Source organism: Diabrotica undecimpunctata, chromosome 6, assembly GCF_040954645.1.
Source record: "Diabrotica undecimpunctata isolate CICGRU chromosome 6, icDiaUnde3, whole genome shotgun sequence".
NCBI lineage: Eukaryota > Metazoa > Arthropoda > Insecta > Coleoptera > Chrysomelidae > Diabrotica > Diabrotica undecimpunctata.
In genome coordinates this window covers 99,281,791-99,306,089 of record NC_092808.1, presented here as the reverse complement: position 1 = coordinate 99,306,089, position 24,299 = coordinate 99,281,791, and the positions used below count along the sequence as shown (strand labels likewise).

Sequence of the window (24,299 nt, the reverse complement as noted above, 5' to 3'; positions counted from 1 at the left end):
TGAAACTCAACCGTCTTCGTATATTTATCGTCCTTACTCGACGCAATGAGTACAAGAATGGTGGTAATTTATATGGGTAAATTGTTGATGCATAGTGGAATATAAATATTCCCAGCATCGCTCTGAATAGCTTGATTAAGCTTGGGTATACAATTTACTTTAATTGCTATGGACACGTTTAACTTCATATTTCCTCACTAGAGGTCTCTAGTAGCATACTTTGGTAATTGTTTTTCCTATAATTGCCAGAGTAGTCGGTGCGTTTTGATTTAGTTTGAGTCTTCTTACAAACTCTCTCGGATACGGGTAGACCCAGAAACACGTGTTAGGGAGTGGTAAGAGACTTAAATCGAAACGCAACCGTCTTCGTATATTTATCGTCCTTACTCGACGCAATGATTACAAGAATGATGGTAATTTATATGGGTAAATTGTTGATGCATAGTGGAATATAAATATTTCCAGCATAGCTCTGAATGGCTTGATTGAGCTTGAGTATACAGTATAGTTTAATTGTTATCGACACATTTAAAAAAAAATAAATTTTATATAAAATTAATTAAAATTAACCAAAATTAAATAATATTAGAGAAAATTTAATAAAATCAAATAAAGGTAAATATAATATAAATAAAATTAAATCAAGTAAAACAGAAATACGTAAAAATAAATACCAATTCACTTAAATTAAGTAAAATTAAATCAAATTAAAAAAAGTTTCTGCTTCATGTCCCATGTAAAAACCCATAAAATGCTAAGGTACATTCTGCTTAGTTTTTGAGCGTTTTTTGGTGGGAGTAGAACAGTTCATCGGATCGTGACGCATGATACTTCGGAGGGGGCAACGAATATGTTGAGATAAAAAAGTACACATTGCGTAATTGCCAAAAGGGCATTGCATCATATCTCCTTTGTTATTGGTCCGATTAGAGCGGGTGTCGCGTTTAATGAAAGGGAAGGATATAACGAATGTATTAAGATAGAAAAAACAGACAAGGCGACTACCAAAAGGGCACTACACAGTTTTTTCATTATTAATTAATTAAATAGTTTAACTGAAAGACAAATTTTAATTTATTGACTTAAAGAAGGCATCTAGCTATAGGCATCTGCCCAATACTAGCATATGACTTATCAAATTACGAGGCGTGAGGCGTATAGTACATATTTATAATGTATATAGCGTACCATTAATATATGCACGGTATAGTATAAAAACATGATGTCAGGTCAGAAGTGCACCAGATCATGCTTTATATCTACTTGTTTTATATACAAAAAGTTTATTGTTTTAAAAATTAAATGACTGACTGTATACGACAATTGATTGGATCCCCCGTCGCATGCGACGGGCACAGTTTATAGTAATAATATAAATGTTAAGTAGACGGGTAGGTTGGTAATAAAATATCAACGGCGGATCAAATAGTCATATAATACCGGGTTTTAATACTGTCGAGACAGCAAACTATCTAGAAGAAGGACTACTCTGATACAAAACCCTGGGCCTACAGGTTGGAGTTTGAGTCTTGGGCTAACACTTCGATAACCGGAAAAATATATTAATTATAAAAACTTAATGAAGCTTAGGAAAAAAACATTTAAAAAAAGTAGATTGCTTTATCTATTTAGTAGTCAACATCACAAAGTCATCCTAGCTTAGAGCTTAGAGCTTAGCAGAAAAGTCATCCTAGACAATACAACATACTTTGCAACGAGCCCGATATTTAAATCACGAGACGTGTATTAAAGAACTAAGACACGAATCTACAAGGCCATAATCCGACCGATCGTGAGCTAAGGGTGTAACTGTTGAATCAAAAATCTGTAAACAGCAGAAATATTTTGAAACAAAGGTACTGAGAATAAATGCCCATAAAGGTCCTATAAATAAGAACAACAGGTAGCAAATCACCTTTATCTCAGTATATACGCATACAGAGTCTTTAGTGGGCAGGCCATGTATTTAGGATGAAAGAAAACAGGCTTCCAAAAAAAAATAGGAAGAAGAGACTTATTGGAAGACCAAGAAAACGATGCCATCCCAGTATCTTCTCGTTAGGCTTAAAATTTGCATTTTTAGAATGATTAAGTTTCGGTATTTTAACTATTTTTTTACTTGCTTGTTTATACAAAATTTGAAAGTGAAGAGACTCATTGCCTTCTATAATTTAATGGTTGGTACATGTTAAATCAATTTTATTGCAGACAAAACTAGCCCTAAATCCTCTAACTAGTTTTTAAAACTTCTTCTTGTCTGACCTAAGTATACTGTTGTACAAAAATTTAAACATTTTGTATAGCGCAAAGGACAGAAATGATATTATTAACTCGTTCTTGTTTATGTTCATTAGAGCAGCGTTTCCCAAATGGTGGGTCGCGAAGCGGTTCCGGGCCACGAAAGCAAAATGCCGGGTCGCCTCGTCTCGCCGTTTCATATCTTGCTTTGCCACCGTTTTTATTTTAACCTCCCAATACCACATCCACAAAAATTACAAATTTCCGTCCGCTGTACTGCTGCTTCTTTTATTCCATTCAGTTTAAGCTTAATGTCAAACCAGAGAGCGCGTATTTTTCATGGATATTGATTACGTTAAATTTGACGATGGATAAATATACCCGGCTGCGATCTGCAGCCGAGCACAAGTTCTAAGAGCGACAATAATAATACACATACACAGACAGTCGAGTAATAGTCCATCCAGAGGTAGGTACGAGTGGTAATTACAAACGGCAGCTCGATGCGCAGTCTACAACTGTACAAAAAAGAAGGAGTCCTTGACCTGACAGTATTCTGAAAATTACTTACAGTTTGGTTTTATAAAGAGTACTAATGAAAAGCCATTATGTGTTATTTGTTATGCTTCACCTTCAAATGAGTCCATGAAACCTTCAAAATTGAAGATTTATAAATAAAAAGACAGAAATAATAGCTACCAAAAAGACTATGTCTTTGAATTTCTTTCAGAACGCTCAATCTGAAAAACTTGTACAGGCTTCTTATAAAATATCAAAATCAATTGCTGAAACCGGTTATCCTTACACAATTGCCGAGAAATTAATAGTTCCAGCAATGAAAACAGTAGCATCTCGGATATGTGATAAAAAGCAGGAGAAGCAAGTGAATTCGCTGGCTCTAATAACACAGTGAAGCGTAGGATTGTGGAGATGGTAAGTAATAATGAAGAAACTATTATAGGTCACTTAAAGGAGTGTAATTATATTTCCTTGCAAGTTGATGAAAGTACAGACATATCAGATAATGCTAATCTAATGTTTTGTAAAATACGATTTTGAAAATACTATTCACGAAGGATTTCTGTTTTGTAAATCTCTGTCAACAAGAACAACGGCTGAAGAAATATTTAATCTGATTAATAGCTGCATTAATGACAATGGGATTGAATGGAATAAATGTGTTTATCGAGGATCAGAGCCGTAGCACCAAAAATGTGTTTGGGTGCATTATAGCATCTACAGAGATTCATTAGCTGTCAAAAAATGCCACTGCTTTTAACTGAATCTATGCAACAGTGTGTAAAATTTATAAACTTCATAAAATCACGCACATCGAACAAAAGAGTATTCTCTGCTTTGTGCAAAGAAATAGGAAGTGAACATAAACATCTTTTATACTGCGAAGTGCGTTGGCTATCAAAAGGGAATGTTTTAAAAAGAGGTTTATTGAATTGAAGGAAGAAATTTCAATATTCTTAGAACAATATTTTAATTTAAAGACAGTTCTCATGATGTCAACTGGTTAATGAAGGTAGCCTGCCTTTGTGATATTTTTGACTTATTGAAAACTTTAAATATGACATTACAAGGTAGCAATGTAACTACTTAAAGTAACTACAAAAGAAGGTGAAAAATGCAACAAAAAAATGTGTTAAGCAGAAAATTACAAAGCTAACAGAACTGCAAAAAGAGTATAACGTGAGTTTATTACCAGATGAGATTTCAGCGGCTTTTAAGGAACACCGGCTAGGACTGAAGTCAAATCTGAAGGAATATTTTTCTCATCCACAGCGACAAAGCATGGATAAGGAATTCATTTACAATCAACGTAGAATCCGAGACAGGACTTCTAGATTCAGATATTGAGTCCGTAATTGAACTATCGTGTGATAGGGCAGTCAGACATATTTGACAAAATATCACTGATAGATTTTTGGTTGCCTTGCCGTCAGGAGTACCTAGTTTAAGCAGAAAAAGCAATTAAGTTTTTAATTCCTTTTGTTACGACCTATCAGTGTCAGACAGAGTTTTCAACACTGGTTTTCCTCAAAAATAAATATATGAACTGTTTGGAAGTCGAACCAGACCTGAGGATAAAATTGACATCTTTTCATTCAACCGTGAAGTTTTTAGTTAACCAGAAAGAACTGCATACTTCTGATTAATAAAGTATTTGATTTTTATTTTGTTTATTACATTTTTGTTTAAGCTAATGATTTTCTATTAAAATACATAAAACTATAATAAATATTTAAATATGTTTTCTTGTACACACACAACAGGGTATTCAAAAGAAATTAGTGGGTCACGAAGGATAAGCACAAAAATATCCGTGCCACGGAACAATAAATTTGGGAAACGCTGCATTAGAGGACATGGCACTTTTCTACGCTAACCACTTGAAGTGGGAAATAAAGAAGAGAAATTCGTTGGTTTTTTCGGAAAAAATAACATATTAAGATATAATTACATAGTTTATTGTAAATTTTGTAATACCCTAATCAGTCAAATAGTTATTTACTGATATTATATTAAGACATAAACAAAATTTTGAAAAATTTTACTTTAATTAAATTTATTTAATTGGAGGGCATCAAAGGAGGTCTCATTTGATAGATTATTGCCTTATCTAACTTACTAAAGACGTAATGTATTGTTATTAAACACAACAGAGATAACTCATAATAGTTGTATTTTGTTAACTGAAATTATAAGAACAGCAAATAACACGAAAACATTAAAGGTAAATTAAGACCTCTAATTATCAATATTATATCATCGTTTAAGTTCGAAGATCATCTGTTTCAAAAACAAAATAGATATAGGGTCACACACGAGGAAACTTTGTAAAGTTGTTTGGATTTTTGATAAATCAATGGACTAATTATGAATATAATTGATTAATTTCTACCAAACAACAACTGATGATCTAATAAACTATATTGTTTCCACATTTATGCAAATAGACAAGGCGAAAAGCTCGGGTTCGTTCGGGAAAATAATCCCGTGAGATTTTTTGCATAACTACTTTCATGAGATACCCAAAATAAGATTTATGTCGCAAGGCCCAAAATAATATTTTTTTAAACAAATTTTTTTGATTTATTTTTTTGAATTTTTTTGATAATCCTCAGCAAAACAAGTTCTTGTAGTTTTTCTGTAAACTTGAGCGTTTTCGAGGTATAAGCCCGAGGCCCGGGCTGCGGCGTGTATAAGAGAGAAAAACAAGTTCCAGGGCACAAATGTTTGCTGTTTTAAATTGCTGTTTAGTTACTTCTGCACCAAGGGTACTATTAAGATGATTATGCCAGGAGAGTTTTTTCTCTCTGACTATATTCGTTATATCCTCCCCTTTCATTTGCAATATCGCATGTTAGGATTTAATCAGTTGATTTCTTTAAGTTAATAAATCAAAATTGGTCATAAAGTAAATCCATTTTTATTTATGATATATCGTATGTAGCCAAATGTTCATTAATAATAAACAAGGCGACGACCAAAAGGGCACTATGTAGTGCCTTTTTGGTCGTCACCTTGTTTGTGTTTTCTATCTGAATATATTCGTTATATCCTCCCCTTTAATTTTTTATGTATGTTAGTATTCGATCAGTTCCTTATTTTGCACTCAGCCAGAGGCCTTATTTAAGTCTTTAAATCAAAATTTGTCTTATAGTAAATCTCTTTGTATTCATAGTGCCCTATGATATCTCGTATATCGCTATAAGCTCATTCATAATAAAGATACTATCTAGTGCCCTTTTAGTAGCCGCCTTGTTTGTTTTTTCTTACTTAATATATTTGTTATTTCCTCCCCTTTCTATGCTATGTCACATATTAGGATTCGTCTAGTTGTTTGTTTTGTACTCAGCGAGAGGCCTTCTTTAAGTTAATAAATCAAAATTTGTCTTTTAGTTAAACTATTTTTATCCATAGTGCCCTATGACATCTCGTACGTAACTTTACGTTTATTAATAATAAAGAAACTGTGCAGTGTCCTTTTAGTTGTCGCCTTTTTTGTTTTTTCTACCTTAATACACTAGCGATCATAAAATCCGGGTCACCTTGAAAATCACCGATATTTTATTTTTAACGAGCTTTATCGTAAATAATAATAACACAAAAACGAACTAATGCATGTTTCTGAGAATTGTTGCGGTTTCCTTTGTAACAAAGAATTCCAATAGTGCCAATTTCGCGGTAAAGTGCACACTTCCCAAAATGAACGCTACCTGTAACTCCGCTTGTTTTAAATGTCTCGTTTGTGCTTCGACTTTCTGTTAAAATGCAACGGACAAACGTTTATTATTGCCACCATTAGTGTTTATTAGTGCCATTATTAGTGTTTATTTTTTGACAAAAATGTCTTTGACTGTTGAAACTTCACAAATTGTTGCACTTGTGGAAGACTGTCACACTCAACGGCAAGTCGCAAGAACTGTTGGCGTAAACCTTTCTACGGTTCAACGAGTGCTTCAACGCTTTCAGGAGGCAAGTTTGCTAACCAGGCGACCTGGCTCTGGACGAAGAACAACGACCACGGCACTAGATGACCGTTTCCTTGTGTTTCAGTCTTTACGAAACCGGACCTCAACAGCGGTTATGCATCAAAATCGTCTAGAGGAAGCACGAAATCGCAATTTTAGTGTTACAACAGTCAGAAGAAGACTTCGTTCTTCTTGACTATTTTTTCGGGTAATGGCTAGAGGACCGCCACTTCGCCGGGTGCCTCGAGTTGCACGACTAGCTTTTGCTCTACAATACGCGCGTTGGGGAATTAACGATTGTAGCAAAGTGTTATTCTCAGATGAATCCCGTTTCTGACTAAATGGATCCGATGGACGTGTAAGAGTTTGGAGGAGAACCGGTGAACGATTTTCACAAGCTTGCATTGCTCCAAGAATGCCATTTAGTGGGGGCTCGGTCATGGCTTGGGGAGGTATATCTTCCGACTTTCACACAGAATTATCCTTCATCGAAAATGGGTCCCTAACTGCACGAAGGTACATTACAGAGATTCCGGAAGAACATGGTATGCCCAACATGGCAGGGCTTGGAGAAAACGCCGTTTTTATGCAGGACAACGTGCGATCGCACGTTGCCAGGATCAGTATGTCATGCTTGGACGAAGTTGTAATTACGAGGGTAGCTTGGCCAGCTAGGTCTCCGGACTTGAATCCCATCGAACATCTCTGGGACGATTTGAAAAAATATATTCAAACCCATACACCTCCTCCTAAGAACGCACAGGAGCTTAAGGATCTGTTAGTGAGTGAGTGGAATAACATACCACAACATGTAATTCGGAGAAAAATTGAGAGTATGCCCCGTCGTCTGCAAGAGGTTATTGGAGAAGGGGAGGCAATACACAATATTGGTCATTGAAATTTCACTGATTTTTTACCAGGTTCTGTATTTTCCATATTTTTTCGTATGTCTGTTTTATCAACAATTTGATTTGTTTTCTGTTTTTTTCAATAAAAACAATAAAAAACCATTTTTTTTTCTTTCAAAACAAACATTGATGACAAATATAAATACATTAGCCAAAAAAAAAGGATATTACTGCACCAGAAGCAAGAATATTGAAGAAACTTGAAATTTTCAAGATGACCCGGATTTTATGATCGCGATTGTATATTCGTTATGTCCTTCTCTTTTATTTAACGCAACACACGCTCCAATGAGACCGATAACAAAGGAGATATCATGCAATGCCCTCTTGGCAATTACGCAATGTGTGTTTTTTGTCTTAACATATTCGCTACCCTCCCTCCTTACAATGATATAGCATGCGTCACGATCCGAAGAACTTTTCTACCCCCACTACAAAACGCTCAAAAACTAAGCAGGATAAACCTTAGCATTTTCTTAGGGGATTTTACATGAGAAATGAACCAGAAACGGTATACCTGCCCTTTTACAGGTATAGCTTTTACTTAATTTTATTTAATTTTAATTCATTTTATTGAATTATAATTTAGTTTTACGTAATGCTGTTTAACTTGATATATTTTTATTTAATTCTATTTAATTTTATTGAATTCTATTAAATTTTATTTAATTTTACATAATTTTATTTAATTTTGTATATTTTATTTTATTTTATTTTTTTTTTGTTTTTTAATTTTATTTAGTTTTAATTTTATTTTGTTTTGGTAAAACCTTGACGTTTTTTAAACGTTATTTTATAGCAAGTGTATATGTCTGTCTCCCCCAATGTCGTATAATAAATATATGTTATACGTCATTGCGATCTCACGTTATAATTACATTTTAGCTATTTTGTGAAAAAGCTAATTTATGTGAAGTAGTAAAATTTCCGATGAGGAATATTTTAATCATCAATTTGTAGAATAAATTAGCAATAAATCAACCATATCGTATGAAGAAATAAAGTCTCAACACTAAAAATCTGATCGAAGAAAGAAGGAGGCTAAAGGACAGGTATAACACAAACTACACAGAATTTACTCAACTCAGTAAAACAATAAACAAAGAAATCCGAAAAGACATACGGTAACATAACATGAGAGAGGTGACAAGACTTTTACAGACAACTCTATGAAACAAGTAAATCCGATGAAAGTCGCCCCTTACCAAAGATAGAGAATCAAGGCTCAGAATTAATGCTGAACATAACTGTTGACGAAATTTAAAATGGACTTCGGGTGATAAAGAACAATAAATCCCCAGGTGAAGACAGGGTAATGACCGAAAGCATAAAACTAGGAGGAAATAAGCTCTTACTGACACTTGCTAAACTGTTCAATAAATTTCTGTGCGAAGCGATAACACCGACGCAGTGGAAAAACGCGGAAATCATCTTACTTCATAAGAAGGGAGATATCAGCGACCTTAGAAACTACCGCCCCATTAGCTTGTTGTCACAAGTATATAAGCTATTTACAAGAGTTATTACCAACAGGCTAGGAAGTAAGTTGGATTTCTATCAGCCAAGAGAGCAAGCAGTTTTAGAGCAGGATATGGCACGAATGATCATTTACAAGTAATTAAGAACTTAATAGAAAAGAGTGTTAAATATAACAAGCCATTAGTCATGATATTTGTTGACTACGAAAAAGCTTTCGACACAATAAGTCATCAAAAGATGTTAAAAGCCTTAACAGAGTGCCGTATAGATCATCGCTATATAAACATGATAAAATACATATATCAAAATGGGATAGCAAGTGTGAAACTGGCAGATAAAAAGACCAACGTATTTAAAATAAAACGAGGAGTGCGACAGGGAGACACAATTTCGCCAAAATTGTTTACAGCATTATTAGAGCATATGTTTAAGAACGCAAATCTGAGTGAAAAAGGAATTAATGTCAATAGAGAAATGCTAAACATTTGAGGTTTGCTGACGATATTGTCCTTTTTGCTGACAGAATCGATGATGCAGTATCGCAACTGGAGAAAGTATACCTAGCCTCCCTACAAGTAGGATTAAAAATCAACCACACAAAAACACAAATCATGACAAATCTTGTGTTAAGCGAAAAGATTTCAGTAAATGGCATGCATATTGAAGAAACCACCTCATATAAGTACTTAGGACATGAGATACGCATAGGAAGAGATAATCAAACGTGCGAACTAAGCCGCCGCATAGGACTTACTTGGGTGGCATTCGGCAAGCTAAGCTATGTTCTTAAATCAGAACTGCCTATGTGTCTTAAAGAAAAGTCTTTAATCAATGCGTGTTGCCAGTACTTACATATGGTGCAGAGACAATAACACTAACCAAGAAAGTAAGAAATAAAATTTGTGTTACCCAAAGAGCCATGGAACGATCGATGTTAGGCATTTCTCGTAGGGATCGGATCACGAACAAGGAAATTAGACGGAAAACAGGAGTGACAGATGCCATAGAAAGAATTATGACCCTTAAGTGGAACTGGGCGGGGCACATAGCTAGAATGTCGGATATTAGATGGACACAGCGAATAATACAGTGGAGACCGAGACAAGAAGCACATCGAAGTAGAGGTCGTCCACCAAGAAGATGGTCTGATGACATAAAACGGATCGACAAAAATTGGATGCAAACAGCACAAAACAGAAATACATGGAAGAGACTGAGGGAGACCTATATCTAGCAGTGGATAGATCCGGGTTAAATGATGATGATGATCGTATGAAGAGTAAAATATGATTAAAATGACAGATGTTGGTAGTTCAGATTTCTTTCTTAGGTGGCGTCGTTACTTTACTGGACAAACGGTGTCTTGTCATCCTAGCCTTTTATACAGATAAATTATTGCTAAATGCTAAAAATCCGGTCCTGCGTGAATATTATGTTGTTTTAACAAATTAGATTAACAAATTGGTCAGCTTTGATACCTATATAAATTATGCTTTATACTTCAATTAAACTAAATTTTTTTGTATATTTGTTACTATTGGAAAATACCACCGCTTCTAATTCAAAATGAAAACTGTATTTGTTGCAATTTTCATGGTCATCGTTGTGGCTGCTGTAGCTGGTAAGAATAACAATTAGAACCTCTCTATTTTCTTCAGATCTAAATTTTATATTAGATATTTGAAGTTGTTTTTACCTTTTATATTATTATTATATTTGTGGAATTTCCATTCCACTTGCGCTATGACGTCACTGGCAATATTTTTAAATTTCTAAGTATGTAGACTTGTAAACTGTGAGTGCCAACTTAACCTGTTCTAAAACGAATGGTGAATTATACTTTCTGTCCATCTGTTCTTTCCATCGAAAATCCAAAATTAAACATAGATCTTCTCTCCACTCGCTTTTACTTCCTGTACTTTCGTTACCCTTAGATATTATAACTTCCTTTATTACTTATTCCTCAATAATGGTATTTTTTCTTTAAAAATTTTTGTAACCTATGTTGTCTTCTCAACTTACAACATTTTAATCACAAACTTCGACTTTAACCTTGTAATTGTTTCGTAACTGTATTATTTTTTTAATTTATTGTTTATCCAGTCGTTTCTTCTTTTATCTACTACAATTATACCCAGTTCGCTCGTTTTATTGCTATTTATTTCACGTAAATCTTAATGTTATTTCGTTCATTATATATAATTACACAGAGCGGACTAAAAGTCTGAAAACTTCTAATTATCTCTTAAATAGATGGTGTGAATTATACAAAAATAGGGTTGTTGTATGATTGTATCGTTGTCAGAATTAACATTTTTCTGATATCATTAGTTACGTTGGTTTTTCAGTACAACATCCTGTATATTGTATCTTTATTAAAATCTTGACCTCAATGCCAGTTAAACTGTATACAATACTCTTGATTTTAGGTAGTCCGAAACATATTAAACAGATAAAACGAAAGTCTAGAAACGCGAGCATAATAGTCACAATATGTACATGTACATCTGCATGTATCTACATTTAAACATAATAATTAAAAGTTTACTACATTGTCTTAATTTCTACCTAATCTCAAGTCTTTAAAATGTCCATCGTTGTTAATTTGACAGTATCCTAAACTAAGCTAGAATGCTTCTGTTACATTTCTCTATGTTTTTTTTTAGAAATTATTATGGACTCACCGATAATTCTTTACCTTAGCAAATAAAAATAATAATAAATAATCTTTGGGATTCAAATCTGGTGGATAAGAAGGTCATTCAATACTACTATAAGGAAATTCGGTATTTCCTTAATGAAAAGCCTTTTTAAAAAAATCTAAAACACGTCGATTTTTAAATTTAATGTTCTACATTTTACAATAAAATTTCGTTATATAAGGTGATACACATTACAGTGATGGCGTCATCGGCTTTTTTTAAATATAAAACCCTGTATTTTAGGACATTTTTAGATCGATAAAAATGAGCTGATTTTAAAAAATTATAATACTCGGTTCTAATGGATATAATTTGAAAAATATGCGCTTAGAAAATAAAATTATTTATTATCAATTGCAAAAAAGTAGCCTACTTCTAGTTTTTGGTAAACTGTAATTATTTTTAGTAACGTTCAATAATAATTAAGTAGTACAATAACTGTATTAATTCGTAAATGTTTTATATTATTGCTTAGAATTAATTTGAAGTAGAAATGAATTTGAGTGTAAAGCAAAAAATTGAAATGCTCATGATGATTGGGTATGGAGACAAATCGCGAACTTAGATGAAAGTGTGTACTTTATTTAATGATATATCCAAAAATACCCATCACGCAGTCAACAGTAAGTAAGATTTAAAAGAGATTTCGAGAAACTGGTACGGTTGAAAATGTACGCAAATCAGGTCATCCCTGTGTAAATTATGTTACAACATTAGATGTTCTACTTACTTTTAAAGAAAATGCGCACACTTCTGGTCGTAAGGTAAGTAGTGATCTCGATGTTTGTAAAACAACGGTAGGTACACAAAGTACGTAAATGTAAGTAAAATAAGTAAAATGCACAGTTGTACAGGAATTAAACGAGGATGATCCAGATAAAAGAATACAATTTTGCGAAATAATGATGGATGACAGTCACCGAAACCCCTAATGGTTCAAAATGTTATTTTTTCTGATAAGGCTACATTCAACTGGATGCGGGAACATTATACATAATACCCGCAAAAGTTAAACGTATGGGTTGGCATTGTAAGAAATAAAATCATTGGACCCTACTATTTCGAAGGTAATTTAAACGGGCCAGCATACGTTCAGCTATTAAGTGGGTATTTTGTACCTACTTTAGTTAATTTATTCCCCAGTACAATTAATCTTTTAGGTTTTGATAAAAGTTTATGGTTTCAACAGGAGGGTGCGCCTTCGCATTATGCTTTAGATGTTCGACGGTACCTAAACGAAATTTTTCCGAACAGATAGATTGGAAGACGTGGATATATTGAATGGCCAGCGAGGTCAACAGACCTCAATCCTTTGGATTATTTTATGCGATGTTATTTCAAGAATGTTGTTTATAAAACGAACACTTCAAATATTGGAGACTTAAAAACAAGAATTCGTAAAGAAATACACAATATTTCTCAAGAAATCATAAACAAGGTTCTACAAGAATTTGTACACGTTTGGGTTACTGTCAAAGACAACAAGAGCTACAATTCGAACATTTAAGATTAAGTCATGTATTAATTACTGGATTACTTTCAAGTTATTTATTATAATTTATTAATATTATAAATTAATAAAAATTCATTTGTAAGATATGCGCTTAGAAGCATATCTTACAAATTATATCCGTTAGACCCCCAGTATTATACTTTTTTGGAATAAGCTCATTTTTATCAATCTAAAAATGTCCTAAAATACAGGGTGTTATATTTAAAAAAAGAGCCGATGACGTCATTACTGTAGTGTGTATCACCTTGTATAATGAAATTTTATTGTAAAATGTAGAACTTTAAATTTAAAAATCGACGTGTTTTAGATTTTTTTAAAAAGGCTTTTCATTTAGGAAATATCAAATTTATTCCATACTTTACGGACATACTGTATAGTTCAAATATGATATCATTCATTGCTTTCATATTCCTAAGCATACTTCATCTCACACAGTAACTAATCTTACACGTCAAAGTAGTAGGAGCGTATTTACATTATTTATTAGGTTTTTTTTTAAATCTTAATTTTTTTTTAATTTCATATATCGATTTTACGAAACAACCTTAGATGGCTAGTCGTGATTACAGGTTAAAATCTCTTGAGTTTTAATATCTTCTTCTAGCGATTACAGTAAGTGGGACCATACTTTTTTTTCACTCTTCTTCCAAAAAGTAAAACTGCTCAGTCTATTTTAAATTTCAAAATCAGTTAAAAATTATTTACTAGAATTCGTCATTTAAATCGTCACCCCATCATGTAGGTGGTTGACTTATCTTATCTTCTCTTGCCCTTCATTCCAATAACCTCTTTGTCCATCGCCATCTCCCATCTGTCATTCTAGGTATGTGTCCTGCCCATCAACATTTTAGCCTGGGTATCCTTTCGATGACGTCAGTCACCCGATCCTTTTCCTTATCAGGAGAACGGGTTATAAAGAAATAGTTATTACAAATAAATACTTTAAGATAAAATATTAAAATTTATTTGTTAATTTTAGATACAACAGCTTTACTTCAATGTGGTGAAAACGAGGCACAAGGCTGTGAACCCTGCTGCCCTCAATCAGAAGTAACTTGCCAAAACAAACTAGCTCTACCATGTAATAAACCTTGTGTACATATTTGTAAAATTAAATGCGTTTGTGCCGCAGGATACCTTAGAGATACCAATAGCGGAAAATGTGTAAAAGATTGTTAATAATTTAAGTTCAATAGTCAATATTAAAAATTAAAGATGTTTCTTTTGAAAAATTAATAACTTTAAATAATAATAATTATTTTTTAAGTTAAAAACAGAAATAACAATATTGAGTGTAAAAATTTAATCCACTTTGATAAAAATTACCAAAATTATCTGTTGGAGACTTTAAAACTACCTTTGTTTTTAATTCATCTTGTGCATTATTTACCAGTTTGAGCCTGTTTAGGCTCAGAGTGAACAGGCGCAAACTAAATATTGTCCAACAAACAAAAAGAGTGAAAAACTAAATCAATCTACGAAAACCATTATAGAACTAAGGCGACAGATGAAAGTAGATAACAGTATAAGCAAAGAAACGGTAAATAAAATAACAAATATAATCACGGAGGCAATAAGAAAATACATAAGAAACTCCAAAGTAAAAAAACTAAACAAGCAATAGAGAAAAATAAGGATATGAAATTTTTGAGAGGTAGCGTGCAAAAGGGAAAATAGAAATAATCAAACTAAGAATAGAGCTGCGGAAGAAAATACGAATAAAGATAAAATATTATCAATAGTCGAAGATTTCTACACAGAGCTATGTAGGTAAAGAGAAAAAGATACCAAAACGCATCCTTTAGTTATTACAGTAAAAACTGGAGATTTAATTCCAGTAAAGCAAGGATCAGATTTAATGCCCGATATAACATAATTAAAAATCAAATAGGCGCTGAAGGAAATGAAAAGAAGCTTAATTTCCACAAGGAAACTAAGTTCCTGTAGCTGGCTGTATACCATGTATCACAAAAAATTTAAGTAAAAATCCTTTATAAAAGGTATATAAATTAAAAAACCCAAACGGGCTATGTCATGAAGACAAAACGTTTTCGGAAACCATGTTACATCATCATCTAGGTGTAGATGTTTTGAGCCACTAAATATCAGGGTAAAAACCCGTTAAAATTTATTTGTTACAATTTGGTTTACATTATTTGGTATTATATTTTAAGATGTTAGAGTTACCAGTGGATATGATAACATGGCGACGTATGACTTCACATGAAGTTGCTAGTCCTGAAGTGTCTACGAGGACTTGATTAGTTAGTAAGTTAGCAAGAGATAGCAAATATAATACCAAATAATGTTTTAATTTTATTTTTTATTCTGGTGCACCTACTTTTAATTTTTTGGTCATTTAGTTTATAATATATATTTTTGTCAGTAGATCCTGTATAGTTTTCGAATAAATCTATTAGTTGTCCATAGTTTAAGGTATAATAGAAATTTTTGGTCTCTAACTAATTCTTCTGTTGGTTTTAGCATTTCTTCCAGCGTCTTTTTTAGTTTCTTGTCTTAATTTAATTTAGTCTTCTTCTCTATGTTTTTTGGCAATTCAAAAATATGTTTTGATGATAAAGTTGGGAACGGTGTAGAATGTTCAAAAACTGTGCATTTTTTGGTGCTGGATCTGTTTCTATTTGCTTGTTTGTTGGGTTGGGTTTGCTTATGTTTGATGTCACTAGTTACTTCTTTAGTCAAGTGATTGTTATTATTTTCAATAGGGTTCTCACCTGCTTCTGTAGTGTGAGGTATTGAAGTTTTCTCTCCTGATACAGATACCTTAGCTGGACAGTATTTTGGTTAATGCTTGGTATTTTTGCATATTTGGCAAGTCTGGTTATCTAAATATAATTTCTCCCCATAAGTGTAACAAAATAATCGGGTTAGGGACAGTTGGTTAAAGGGAATATGTAAGTTTGGAATTCAGAACTTGAAGTCATTATCAGTAGAAATGATAAGAGTGACAAAAGGTTGAGACCAAGTGCTTGCAATTCAGATTACAAGATTAAGTATGGAATAGACGATACGTTAGAGAGTACTAGTCGTTGCCTGAAGGTCATTAGTCGACATGCTTACAAGATTTGTTGATTAATTTTAATTTTTTCGTGGTAGGTAATAACATCATCAACTAATTTTTTATTTGATTAGTAAATTCATATTCTGTTGTTGGATAGCCTTGAACGAAAAGTAATATTGATTGGTCGAATTATTAGGTTTAAACTGTAACGGTACTCCTAAATTTTTGTATTGTCAATTGCATCAAATACGATTACTTGATTCTTGAAGAAAAAACATTGGCGGTTGGTGATCTGGTGACATAAGGGAGAGCGCCCACCAAACTGGCGTGGCAAGTGGCAAGTAGCAAGTAGCACGCGTCTATCATGTTACTTAAAATGTAACCAATGAAAACGAATGATTCAGCGCAGACCAAAATGACAGTGACGTCATTCATTCTAATCATTCGTTTGCATTGGTTACATTTTAAGTAACATGCTAGATACGTGCTACTTGCTACTTGCCACTTGCCACGCCAGTTTGGTGGGCGCTCTCACTAAAAGAGTAACTTTTCGGTTGTAGATATTGTTGGTCTGGTGTAGAACTAGGTTTAGGTAATATAGATGAGGATGCCATGATATGGTTATCCATATCCATATCTATACAGACTGAACGAATTTAAAACCGAACGTACGAAATCAATGTATTTCGGCTCAACTCCGCTCTATGTGGTTGGCCAACAAAAGGTTGTCAAATAATTATATTATAAAAATCCAATACTTCAGCGAGCTGCTGGATTCTAAACTCATTCAAGAACAAGTCAAAACTCCACCCAAATAGTGCCCAGAATCACAGTGAAAACTAGACTAAACAAGTAGTTATTATGTTGTCAAACCACATATCGCTTCCTTATAGTCCAAGAGATAGAGCCGAAATTTTGAACTGACCAGTAATATGTCATTTCTTTATTGGAATATATTCATTGTAACTGGGTTAAGACTTTGCCTTACAGGCGGACGCCCCTCGTGGTACAGGGGGTGGCTATACAGGGATGAAGTCATTTTTTTCGGAAAAATTAACGATCGATAATATGGCTGAAAATTTGCCCAGAGTAAGATCTTGGTATAACTAGACGAAATCCCAAAGGGCGAATGCGAGAGTGGATACATAAGGGGTGGCGGACAGGGGTGAAGTTGCAATTTTTTGGGGAAAAATTAACGATAAGTAATATGTCCGCCATTTTCATGGCTTATTATTTAGCCCCTAAAAACTCTAAATCCAAAAGGGCAGACAGCTGGGTTGGTACAGAGAGCCATAAAACGGGGTCAAATGTACCACTTGCCTGCGCATTTTAGGTCTCGGTAACAATTTTCAAACTGATTTTATTATATTTTTATACCGATTGATTTGAAATGTGTATGCTCACTTATGTTACTATTCTAAAAAGCGTCATGTAGAGTTTTCCTCAAAACTTTCCAAAAAAATTTCCGTAAATGAAAATTTTCGTAATTTTTTGAGGTAAAATCTAATTTGTAGAATCCTTTCGATTTTCTGTAAGTTATACCATGATTTTTTTCCAAAAATTTTCAAATGATTTTTCCGATAAGAAAAAAAAATTTAGAAAAACTTTTCTAAAACATTTGATAAAACGTCATCGTCTGAATCTTTTATAGAATATTTTGTAGTTTTAAAATGATTATATGATAATGTTTTTTTTTCACACTAAAGTCATATTTACTTTACAAATCACATTTTTTCCTTAAATATAAATATTTTACGAATTAATTTTTAATTGAATAAATGTTTGATATTAGAATGAAAAACAAAAAAAATATTTTCAATACTCAATATAAAAAAACTAAAAAATTTCGATGCTTCAAGCTTACCACCATGTCAAGATGAATTACACCAACATCTACTGCAAGCTCATTATATTTCAAATATTTGGACAAATGCTCATAAAAAACTACCAACAGAATTGATTGTTGAAGAACATGGTTGGGAGCTTCAAGATGAAACATATAAAGTCAAATGGTTTAGTGGACCTCAGATGCCAAAATCAGTTCGAGAAGTAGTGATTGAAAATTAAGCAGATAATGAATGTGATATTATTGAAAGTGAAAGGGACGAAGATAGTGAATGTGATGACATCAATGAGAGTGAGAAAAATGACGAAATTTTTAAAGTTTTTCTAAATTTTTTTTCTTATCGGAAAAATCGTTTAAAAATTTTTGGAAAAAAATCATGGTATAACTGACAGAAAATCGAAAGGATTCTAAAAATTACGGAAATTTTTTTGGAAAATTTTGAGGAAAACTCTACTTGACGCTTTTCAGAATAGTAACAGAAGTGAGCATACAAATTTTCAAATCAATCGGTATAAAAATATCATAATAAATCAGTTTGAAAATTGTTACCGAGACCTAAAATGCGCAGGCAAGTGGTACATTTGACCCCGTTTTATGGCTCTCTGTACCAACCCAGCTGTCTGCCCTTTTGGATTTAGAGTTTTTAGGGGCTAAATAATAAGCCATGAAAATGGCGGACATATTACTTATCGTTAATTTTTCCCCAAAAAATTGCAACTTCACCCCTGTCCGCCACCCCTTATGTATCCACTCTCGCAATCGCCCTTTGGGATTTCGTCTAGTTATACCAAGATCTTACTCTGGGCAAATTTTCAGCCATATTATCGATCGTTAATTTTTCCGAAAAAAATGACTTCATCCCTGTATAGCCACCCCCTGTACCACGAGGGGCGTCCGCCTGTAAGGCAAAGTCTTAACCCAGTTACAATGAATATATTCCAATAGAGAAATGACATATTACTGGTCAGTTCAAAATTTCGGCTCTATCTCTTGACTATTAGGCAAGCTCCTCTTTCCTTTAACCTTTAACTAAGCAGTCAGGTGGATATTTTGAGCGGTGTTGCCAATCTCATTCCTCTAGATGTTTTTCAAATAAGGTGTTAACCATCAAATATTTACAGTTTACAGGAAAGAAAGGAAATAACTACAAACCCATAAGTTTATTTTTGTTATTAGTCTGTTGTAGTAGATTGGTAAATACAATGAAAAATATAGGAAAATATTCGATTTATTTAAAGATACGAAGAAGATATAACCCCTAAAAAGATCCGCAAATCGGATGATTACACGGCGATTGGCAACACTGACTTTGGGCGGAGCTAGAGACTATGGTGCGTCCTAAAAGGAGACAGATAGTTGGATTTATTTTTGTCCAAGTTTTTTATTGGTCCACTATTTCAAATGCAGTTCAAACACACATATATTAAATTGTATGTTCCGTTTTAAATTCGTTCAATTTGTATGTGGTGGTAAGTTATCCGTATGTATTTAAATAAAGTCACCTTAACAATGTTTATCGTCAAAATACAACATTTTCACAGAAAGCTTTTTTAACTAAAAACAGAAAAACAAATAATTAGAATTTACCGTACTTACTCGTTGACTATTATGATAAGACCTTTCTTTCATTTTACTATTTTTATTCTAAAAATAGTTAGCGCTCGACTCTTCTATCAACTATATATCATATTTAATTTTTATTTTTAATTTTCAATGTTCATTTATTTAAGTTATATTTCCTGTCTTCGAATTTAGTCTGGTTTATGTTGTAGGCATAGTAGTATGGGAGCACGTACTAGGGACCTATCAAGGCATTGATTTATATAAGACAAAACAACACTAGTTCACGGAGAGGAGGAAGTTATACAAATGGTTTAAAACAAAGATTAACTAAATAATTTTTAGAGAATTATAATGATAATTTGCTGTCTTTTAAAAATTTAATTAAAAAACTGTAAATATCTACAGAGCCAAGTGATAATAAATATAGTATATTCCAAGGAGCTGCTATTTTATATTTTAATAAATCATTTATAAGTTTGGATGAGTAGACTCTGTTTTAGAACAACCAAAAAATATATGATCTAAATCACTTTCCTCTCCACAATGCTCACATTTGTCATTATCCAAAACCTTTATTTTAAATAAGTGTTTTGGATAACATGCGTGTGCAAAACGTATTCCAATAATGGAAGTTATGTGCCTCCTGGAAGCTCTAAAAGACTTGTACCAAGAAAATTTGGGAATATCTGGCTGAATTATCGAGTATCTGTTTTGGTTCACAAAAGAGTATTCCTTCTACTGGTAGCTCCACTCTCGAAGCAATGTTGACTTGCAAGAAACAATACTGTCAGAAAGCGTTACTTTATGTAGAATACCAGTATCGGTTGAAATGCTTTCTTTGGCTAATAAGTCGACATATTCATTATGTTCAAATCCTGCATGTGCTTTAATCCAGAGAAAATGTACATCGATTCCTTTGGTTAAAAGAGTTTGAATAATATGTTTAATTCTATAAATGTATTTGCAGTCTTGTAATTTTAATGTTCCATATTTACCAATGGATTTTAACACTGCTTAGGAGTGCGACAAAATTATAATATGGGCAAAATCAACTTGAGCTATCTGATCTTTAATTTTTGATGTAAAATATCACCCACAACCATAGGGTGCAATCGGCCTATATTCTGATCATTGGTCTTTTCAACATATACACAACAATTTTGAAAGTCGTAATTACTAGAATTAATATTAAAAAGTTTTACTTCCCTTGTAGCCGGAGAAAGGGTGGTATTAATTTCTGTATCCATATCTTGTTTACTAACACTAACTAACTTCAGAAGTATTTAGTTCGCGCATTGGCGTCTTATTGGTATTCTCCCCCATCAGGGGAGAATATTTTCACTTTTTATCACTCTTTTACTACAATATGTAAATATTTTTAAACACGACGAAATTAAAATATTCCAATTGTCACAAAAACTGGGAGCTTAATGACTTTATCGATACACATGTCTACCCGATATCAATGTATCGCTTTGACTGGAAGCTAAGTTAATTTTCACAATTTTTAATAAATATCCTTTGATTTGTACAAGAAATTTAACATCTGATAAATCCTTCAAAGGATGTCCATGTTCATTCTTCTAATTGATTGCTAATATTAACTAATATCCATAAAATTTCTCTTTTTCATTAAGTATAGAAGCTGAAAAATGTAAAGGTTTACATATTGTTTTATACTGAACATTGCAGGACTAAATGTTTTTTATTTCGTTTAACGTATTGATACGATGACAGTATAATAAATATAAGGATATTACAAATACAGTTTAACATTTGACAATACACAATACATAATAGATAATACTTATTTTTTACAAATTTAACCGTTATTCATAATTACACTTCAGAGTTTATAAAACACTTAAATGTCTCTTAAATATTTAAACAGACTTGCATATTTATCAGTTTCATTCAACATTTCTTGTATATTATCTCCCAACTGGTGTTGTTTTCTTTTAGTAGAAAGATGTAAACATTCTTTGAGGACATGCTTGACGGTTAAGGAACTGCTGCAATGGCCGCATGTACGTAGGTGGATCGGTAGATGCCATAAAAAATCTGAGTGTAAGCTGAGTGTGTTCAATTTCTAATCGTCTTGGTCTACAAGCTCGTTTTCTGGTAAGTCGGTTGTTTGAGATTTTCAATGCAACACAAACATTTTTGGAATTAACGATGTTTCCAACTGCTTTACCGTAGTCCAGTTAGACAAGGTTGGGATGAGAATGTGTGATAATTGCTAGTTGTTTTTTTTTGTAAAAATACAAGACATAAAAAATTTATGCCTTGTTTTAGCAGCAAAAACGTAAGAAGTTGTAGGTGTATTGTTTTCTCCGTCATTCGTTAAAATTATTGATTTTGTTACGGTTGAAGTAGTTTCTTCAATTTTGTTGCTCTCGTAGTCAAAAACAACAAGTTTAGGGTATCTATGTTGTAATTATTGACCAGTGCCTAGATAACAACACACCATTTCGTATTACTGGTTGCAAATAAAATAGTTGTAGAGCGAAAGGTGACTTGAAATGTATTAATGATTTACTAATGAGCACAAAAAATGTTCAAAGACAAACAAAATAAACAGTTCAAAGCAATAATTAGTCACATTTTAAATAATAGCTTTACGCTTACTTGTAGGCAAGAGTATACAGAAGTTTGCAAATTAAATGTCCAAAATTTAGTTAATTTATAATCCAAATAGGTATTGACTTTAACAAGTAAAGTACCATCGGGGATCAACGTGATCCCCCATTCTGCTAAACCGACGGACCAGAAATCACATAGGGCCCCATCGCATAACACTGATGCGACATTTCAATGTAAACTATATGGAAATCTTTTGTAGAGATGTTAAGCAAAATGATAGATCAGTTGGCCATTGTGAAAATAAAAAAAAAAAATTATGAGGGAAAAAATAAATCTAAAACTAAAATTTTAGCAAAAAAATATTTATTTTAATTCAGAAATATGTAAATAAAAAAAAACATTGCAAAACAAAAGTGTTTTTAACATACGTTGCATCTAAACTTGGTTTTGAGGGTCCTATTTTTGGCAACTTGGCCTTGATTCCTCTAAAATTTTGGCGTAGCATCCACAAGATTGTGACTTGGTTTCTGGTTGTCCTATAAATTTGGTAGATTTACAGATTTTAGAACCCTTGATCACTTCTTCTCGGAATTTTGTAATAGACATTTTGTTATTAGTTATTAGTTGATGGAGCACATAAGGGTTTACAACACAGGAACAAGCTATAAATCCTATAGCCAGTTTTCTATACCATTTTACTTCACGGTGCAAATAAGAATTGTAAGCTTTCATTTGGTCGGATATGTCGATATAAGCTTTGTGTTTGTTATACTCGATGAAATTTCTTGGCTTTGTTTCTTCACCAGACCTTCTCACCTGAGTGACCATTTCAGGAACATATTTAGTTGTCAACATAAGGACGTCTCGCCTGCCTTTCCATTTCTCTATAAATATTCCTGTGTTGCTTTCCTCGGCAATATGTTCGCCGCGTCTTAGTTTTTTCTGAACAACATTTTTTGAGTTGTTCTTTCTATTGCTTCGTAGAGTACCCAAAATATATGTATTGTATGTATCCAGAAGTTATGATACTAATTCAACAGAGGTGTAATAGTTGTCCACGACAATAGTGCGACCTTGGTTTAGTACATTTTCTGTTTGTTCTGTTCTTCATAAAACATTTGATGGTACTGACTGCTCCTGATTTGGTTCCCTTTCCTGCTCACAGTATATAGAAGCATCATAAAGATATCCGTTTTTAAGACAGAGCTTAAAGAGTTTGATTCCAAATTTGTGTCTTTTGTTGCTGATGTACTGTTTAAATTTAAGTTTTCCTTTAAAAGGCACGAGCATTTCATCAATGCAGATAAATTCTCCTGGAACAATTGGAGATTGAAAATTCTCTAACAGCTTCGTAAAAAGGGGTGTTATTTTATACAGTCTGTCACCATCAGGAAAATTATTATTATCTGCAAAATGCCAATTTTTTAGCAACAACTGAAAACGATTCCTGGGCATTACTGTTTTTATGAAGTTATGATATAACTTATTTGTAGACGAATAGGATGAAATTGATGGTAACTGAACAAAGCCCATCCACAAAATACACCCCACAAACTTTTCCATTTCCGAACAATCCGTATCATTCCAGCGTTGAATACGTGCTCTTGGTCTTGTAGTTTGCTCCATTCTTTGTGCAGCATATCTATTTGTCTCTCTAACAAATAACTCAAATATTTCGTCGGTAACCATTAATTTATAAAAATCGTATGGAGTTTTTTCACAAAAATCATAAAGGTTCTCGTGAATTCCAGGATTACCCACTGTGAATTGAAAATTCTTCATGTGTGTACCGGATACTTCAGACCATAAAAATACTTCAGCAGGCTCAGCAGTGAGTTCATCTGTCAAGGTCTCATCATTGTAATTCATGTTCTGCTGACTATAACATGCTCTATAATATTGTCCATATTATTTCCTGCTTCTGTTACCTGAACTGAATTTTTAGATGTCTGTGTATCTGT

General features: G+C 33.0%; 1 long non-coding RNA gene across 1 annotated transcript in view; it reads left to right on the top strand.

Annotated features, from left to right (window-relative positions):
- The window catches only part of LOC140442739 (uncharacterized), a 38,504-nt gene extending 18,265 nt beyond the window's left edge, over positions 1 to 20,239 (top strand). Inside the window, exon 3 of the long non-coding RNA XR_011951130.1 lies at positions 19,965 to 20,239. This is a non-coding gene — a long non-coding RNA (uncharacterized lncRNA). The remainder of the gene's footprint in view (positions 1 to 19,964) is intronic.
- Positions 20,240 to 24,299: the final 4,060 nt, after the last annotated feature.